The sequence below is a fragment of the Petaurus breviceps genome, unplaced genomic scaffold, assembly GCF_028583685.1.
Source record: "Petaurus breviceps papuanus isolate PSGF00001 unplaced genomic scaffold, PetGlider_PUasm1.0 189, whole genome shotgun sequence".
NCBI lineage: Eukaryota > Metazoa > Chordata > Mammalia > Diprotodontia > Petauridae > Petaurus > Petaurus breviceps.
In genome coordinates, this window is record NW_027185809.1 from 15,945,490 (window position 1) to 15,951,387 (window position 5,898).

Sequence of the window (5,898 nt, forward strand, 5' to 3'; positions counted from 1 at the left end):
CCCTGAACTAGTCTCTGAAGGTCTCTCTGCTACCTCTATCAGAAGGTCAGAAGATGGATTTCCTTAGTGCCAGCATTCTGAAAACAACCACTCCCATTCATACAGCACTTCATGATCTTAAAAAAATAAAGCTTTCCTCACGACTCTGAGATAGATGGTGCAAGTATTATTATGGCCGAGAAATGGAGACACTGAGGTTCAGTGAGTGGGAGTTACTGAGGCTGCTGAGCAAACAGGATTTTCACGAAAGCTGGAGCGGGGGGTCGTGGGGCAGCTGTTCATCAGGTTGGTTGGGGAGGTTTGGATAGCTGAAGAGCCTTTCCTTGAAGGCTAGCTGTGCCTCACCCTATCTTCTTAGTTCAAGTCAAATCAACCAGCATTTATTGAGTACCTACTATGGGCCAAGCACTGTGCTAAGGTCTGGGGATACAAAGAAAAAGGCAAAATCAGTTCCTGCCCTCAAGGAGCTCACAGTCCAAAACTGCCCCATCCCATCTTACATCTTACAGATCATCTTCTAATCTAACCTTGTTATTTAAAAAAAAATTTATTGATGCTTTTTGTTTTTTCATTTTGATCGTTACTAGAAATTCTCTCTCACTCTCTCTTCACCCCAACCCCACTGGATTGAACACTCCTTTGATTTAAAAAAATTTTTTTTAAACTTAATTTTAAAAAATAAAAAAAAATCAATTTTCTCTCCCTCCTGTCTCTCTCAACCTCAATTGGAAAAAAAAAAAGAAAAACAAAACCTTTGTAACAAATATCTATGATCAAACAAGGCAAATTCTTGTACTGGCAATGTCCAAGAATGATTTGCTTCAATCTGCACACTGAGCAAGGAATCTGGGAGAGCAAGGAGAAGGAAAGAATTTATGACCAAACAAGAGATACAGAGCATTATGAAATGCCAAATGGATAATTTTGATTACATGAAATTGAGAAGGTTTTGTACAAATGAAGCCACTTGTAACTGTGATTAGGAGAGAAACAAAAAATTGGTAAAGAATTTTTACAACCAGTGTCTGTGATAAAGGCCTCATTTCTAAAATATACAGAGAACTGAGTCAAATGTATAAGAATACAAGTCATTCCCCAATTGATAAATGGTCAAAGGAAATTAAAGATATCTATGATCATATAAAAAATGCTCTAAATCACTATTGATTAGAGAAATGCAAATCAAAGCAACTCTGAGGTACCACATCTCATCAGTCAGATTGGCTAACTGTAATGGTAATGGGGATTTGAAGATCTTCCCTACCCCTTGTAATGGCAAGCAAACAAGTACTTAGCACCTTGTTTCTTCCTCTTGATAAAAAAAAAAAACAACAACACAACAGAACTTGTGAATCCCACAGTGGGAGGAACTTGCTGATGCAACAGAAAGGGGTGGGGCAGGAAAGAGCTAATGATCATAGATAAAGAGAGGCCCAGGCTGGAGAGAGAAAAATTGAGAACAGAACTTGTGGTGGCAGAACTGAGAACTGAGGATTAAACTGAGAAGAACTGAGAAGATAATTGAGAAGAACTGAGAAAGAGAAGAGAGGAGAACTGGGAGGAAGCACGGCTGTGGTGCCAGTAGTTTGTCTGTTTTGGTGCATCAATTAAAAAACTAGTTGAAATAATTAACAACTTAAGCAAAGTTGCAGGTTATAAAATAAACTCACACAAATAATCAGTATTTCTACATATTACCAAGAAAGCCCAGGAAGAAGAAATAGAAAAATTCCATTTTAAAATAACTGAAGATAACATGAAATTCTTGGGAGTCTACTGCCAAGACAAACTCAGGAACTACATAAACAATTACAAAATACTTTTCACACAAATAAAGTCAGATCTAAACAACTGGAGAAATAGTAATTGCTTATGGTTAGACCAAGCCAACATAATAAAAATGACAATTCTACCTAAATTAATTTACTTATTCAGTAGCATAACAAACTACCAAAAATTATTTTATAGAATTGGAAAAAATGACACCAAAATTCATCTGGAAGAATAAAAGGTCAAGAATAACAAGGTCATCCATGAACAAAGACAATGCAACCAAGATTAGGAGGGAAGCAGAAAACTGGGAAAGAATTTTTATAACCAGTGTCTCTGATAAGGGACTAATTTCTAAAATATATGGATAACTGAGTCATATTTATAAGAATACAAGTCATTCCCCAGTTGATAAATAGTCAAAGGATATGAATGTACAGTTCTCAGAGGAAGAAATTAAAGCCATGGAAAAATGCTCTAAATCACTACTGATTAGAAATATGCAAATCAAAAAACTCTTAGGTAGGGGCGGCCAGGTGGCTCAGCGAGTGGGAGCACCAGCTCCAGTGTCGGGATGACCTGGATCAAAGATGACCTGGATCAAATCCGGGCTCAGATACTCAGCACCACACCCAGAAATAACTGGCCGTGTAACCTTGAGCAAGTTACTTAACCCCGATTGCTTTAAAAAACAACAACAACAAAACTCTTAGGAACCAAATCATACCTATCAGACTGACTAACATGACAAAACAGGAAAATGATAATGCTGCAGAGGATATGGGCAAATTGGGACACTAATACACTGTTGATGGAGCTGTGACCTGATCCAACCACTCTGGAGAGCAATTTGGAACTACGCCCAAAGGGCTATAAAAATGTGCATACCCTTTGACCAAGCAATGCCACCTCTAGGTCTATATCCCCAAAAGATCATAAAAATGGGTAAAGGATCCACATGTACAAGAATATTTATAGCAGCTCTTTTTGTGGTGGCAAAGAATTGGAAATTGAGGGGATGCCCATCAGTTGGGGAATGCTTGAACAAGTTGTGATACATGAATGCAATGGAATACCATTGTGTCATAAGAAATGATGAGCAGGCTGACTTCAGAAAAACCTGAAAAGACTTGAATGAACTGATGCTGACTGAAGTGAGCAGAACCAGGAGAACATTGTACACAGTAACAGACACAATGCGTGATGACTAAAGACAACTCCAAAGGACTCATGATGGAAAATGCTTTCCACATACAGATAAAGAACCATGAAGTTTAAATGCAGATTGAAGCAGATTATTTGCTCTCTCTCTTTTTTTCTTTGTTTCTTCTTTCTTGTGGTTTCTCCCATTGGTTCTAATTCTTCTTTACAACATGACTAATGTGAAAATAGGTTTAATATGAATGTATATGTAGAGCCTATATAAAATTACATGCTGTCTTGGGGTGGGGAGAAAATTTGGAACTCAAAATATTATGGAGGGGTGTAATGTAATTGCCAAGGAAAGGCAACTTCCCAAGGTTCAGAATACCAGCATAGGTGCTCTCCATTTTATTCAGTGACAAACCAAGAACAGAGAAGGTCAAAACATGACATCATTCCAAATACAGCATTTACTAAGAGTGATTAAATAATCTCCAAGGACTACCCCACCCCAGGACCTTCCAATCATTCAATCAATTACAAAGTCCCAGTTCTAAATACTTCTCCACCCCTAGGCTATACCTTCATTTAGTCCACCACAAAGCCCCTCTTCTCAAATGGAGATTAGTTTCCAAACATAAGTAAAATACATTCATTTGTTCAACCATAGAACACAAAAAGGTCAAAAGTTCCCCACCCCTGGATCACAATTGAATCTACCCCAGAGTTACAACAAGTTTAAGCTCAGCACTTAATACCCAAATGGAGGTCTTTTCTTCATCTTGACAGGAGGCAAGTTCTCAGCAATCTTAGTTCCTGGGGAGACAAGGCTTAGCAAGGCCACAAGATACATTGCCAGTCTCTTCACTAATTCATCCTCTGTCTGTAGAACAGTCCTAGAACCCCTGAAAACATTAGCAAAACCCTCTCCCAGGATTTCTGTAAACATAAAAGAAAATCCTTCTTCAGGGCTTCTGAACCAACAGAAAGGTTCCCAGACCCCTGCAACAACAGCACTGTCCTTCACCAGTGGACAGTATTCACTCTGTCTGCAGGACAGTCTCCAGACCCCTGCAACAACAGCACTGTCCTTCACCAGTGGACAGTATTCACTCTGTCTGCAGGACAGTCTCAGGGCTTCTTAACCAAAAGCCAGGTTCCAGGACTTCTTCAACAGGACAGTCTTTCACCAGTGGACAAATCTGGCAAAACAACATCAAAACAGACAAAGTACCAGCAAAACAGCCATGTCTCCTCAGTCCCCCTCAGGGGGCAGGTCTCAAAAGTCCAGGGCAATTCAAAGTGGCCCTCAGCAATCCTTCTCAGTCTCTCTCTCTCTGCCTCCACAAGGTGCTGCTTCCAAAAAGTCCTTCTGCCTCTCTCTTGTCTCTCCAAATCTACGTCACCAGCTCCTCCCAGTTCAGGACTTTCTTTTCACATCAACAAGTCCATCCCACAGGTGGGATTAACAAGCTCTGGGTTTTAACACAATCAATTTGAAAACCAAGCCAATACAGGGGAATCTTTAATTGTCATTACTATCACAAGGGGCAACTAGATGGTGCAGTGAATAAAGCACTGACCCTGGAAGTCAGGAGGACCAGAGTTAAATTCTGGCCTCAGACACTTGACATATTTACTAGCTGTGTGACCCTGAGCAAGTCATTTAAGCCCAATTGCCTTCCTTCTCCCCTCAAAAAAATATTATAGAAGTGAATGTTGAAATCTTAAAATAATTAAATATTTTAAAAAAGAATAACAAGGTAATCAATGGGAAAAAATGTGAAGGAAGGTGGCCTAGCAGTACAAGATCTCAAACTGTATTACAAAATGGCCATCCTCAAAATAATCTGGTATGGGCTAAGAAATAGAGTAGTGGCTCAGTGGAATGATTAGGTACACAAAACACAGTAGTAAATGACCATAGTAATCTAGTGTTTGATAAACCTAAAGATCCAAACTTTTGGGAAAAGAATTCACTATTTGACAAAAATTTTTGGGGAAAACTAGAAAGCAGTTTGGCAAAACTAGGTGTAGACCAACATGTCATGCTGTATACCAAGGTCAAAATGGGCACATGATTTAGACGTAAAGGGTGATATAATAAATAAATTAGGTGAGCATGGAATATCTTATCTGCTGAAAGGGAAGAAAAACTATATGACAAAAAAAAGAGAGGGATACAGCATCATGGGAATTAAAATGGATAATTTTGATTATATTAAATTTAAAAGGGGGGCGGCCAGGTGGCACAGTGAGTAAGAGTGCTAGCTAGCTGCAGAGTTGGGAGACTTGGGATCGGGTTCCGGGTTCAGATACTTAACACCCACACAAAATAACTGACCGTGTAACCTTGAGCAAGTTACTTAACCCCCATTGCTTAGGGGTGGCCAGGTGGCACAGTGAGTAAGGGTGCTGGCCCCAGCATCGGGAGACCTGGGATCAGTTCTGGCCTCAGATACTCGGCACCCACACAAAAATAACTGGCTGTGTAACCTTGAGCAAGTTACTTAACCCTGATTGTTTAAAAAAAATTTTTTTTTAAGGTTTTGCATAAGCATATCCAATAAAGCCAAGATTAGAAGGAAAGCAGAAAACTGGGGGAAAATTTTTACATTAAATTTCTCTGACAAAGGCCTCATTTCTCAGATATGTAGAGAACTGAGTCAAATCTATAAGAATATGAGTCATTCTCTGATTGAGAAATAGTCAAAAGATATAAACAGGCAGTTCTCAGAAGAAAAAATCAAAGCTATCTACAGTCATGAAAAAATGTTCTAAATTACTACTGATTAGAGAAATGCAAATTAAAACAATGCTGAGGTACCATTTTACACATATCAGACTGGTTAACGTTAGAGAAAAGAGAAATAACTAATGTTGGAGGGGATGTGGAAAAATTGGGACATTAAGGCATTGTTGATGGCATTGTGAACTTAGTCAACCATTCCCAAGAGCAATCTGGAACTGTGACCAAAGGGCTAT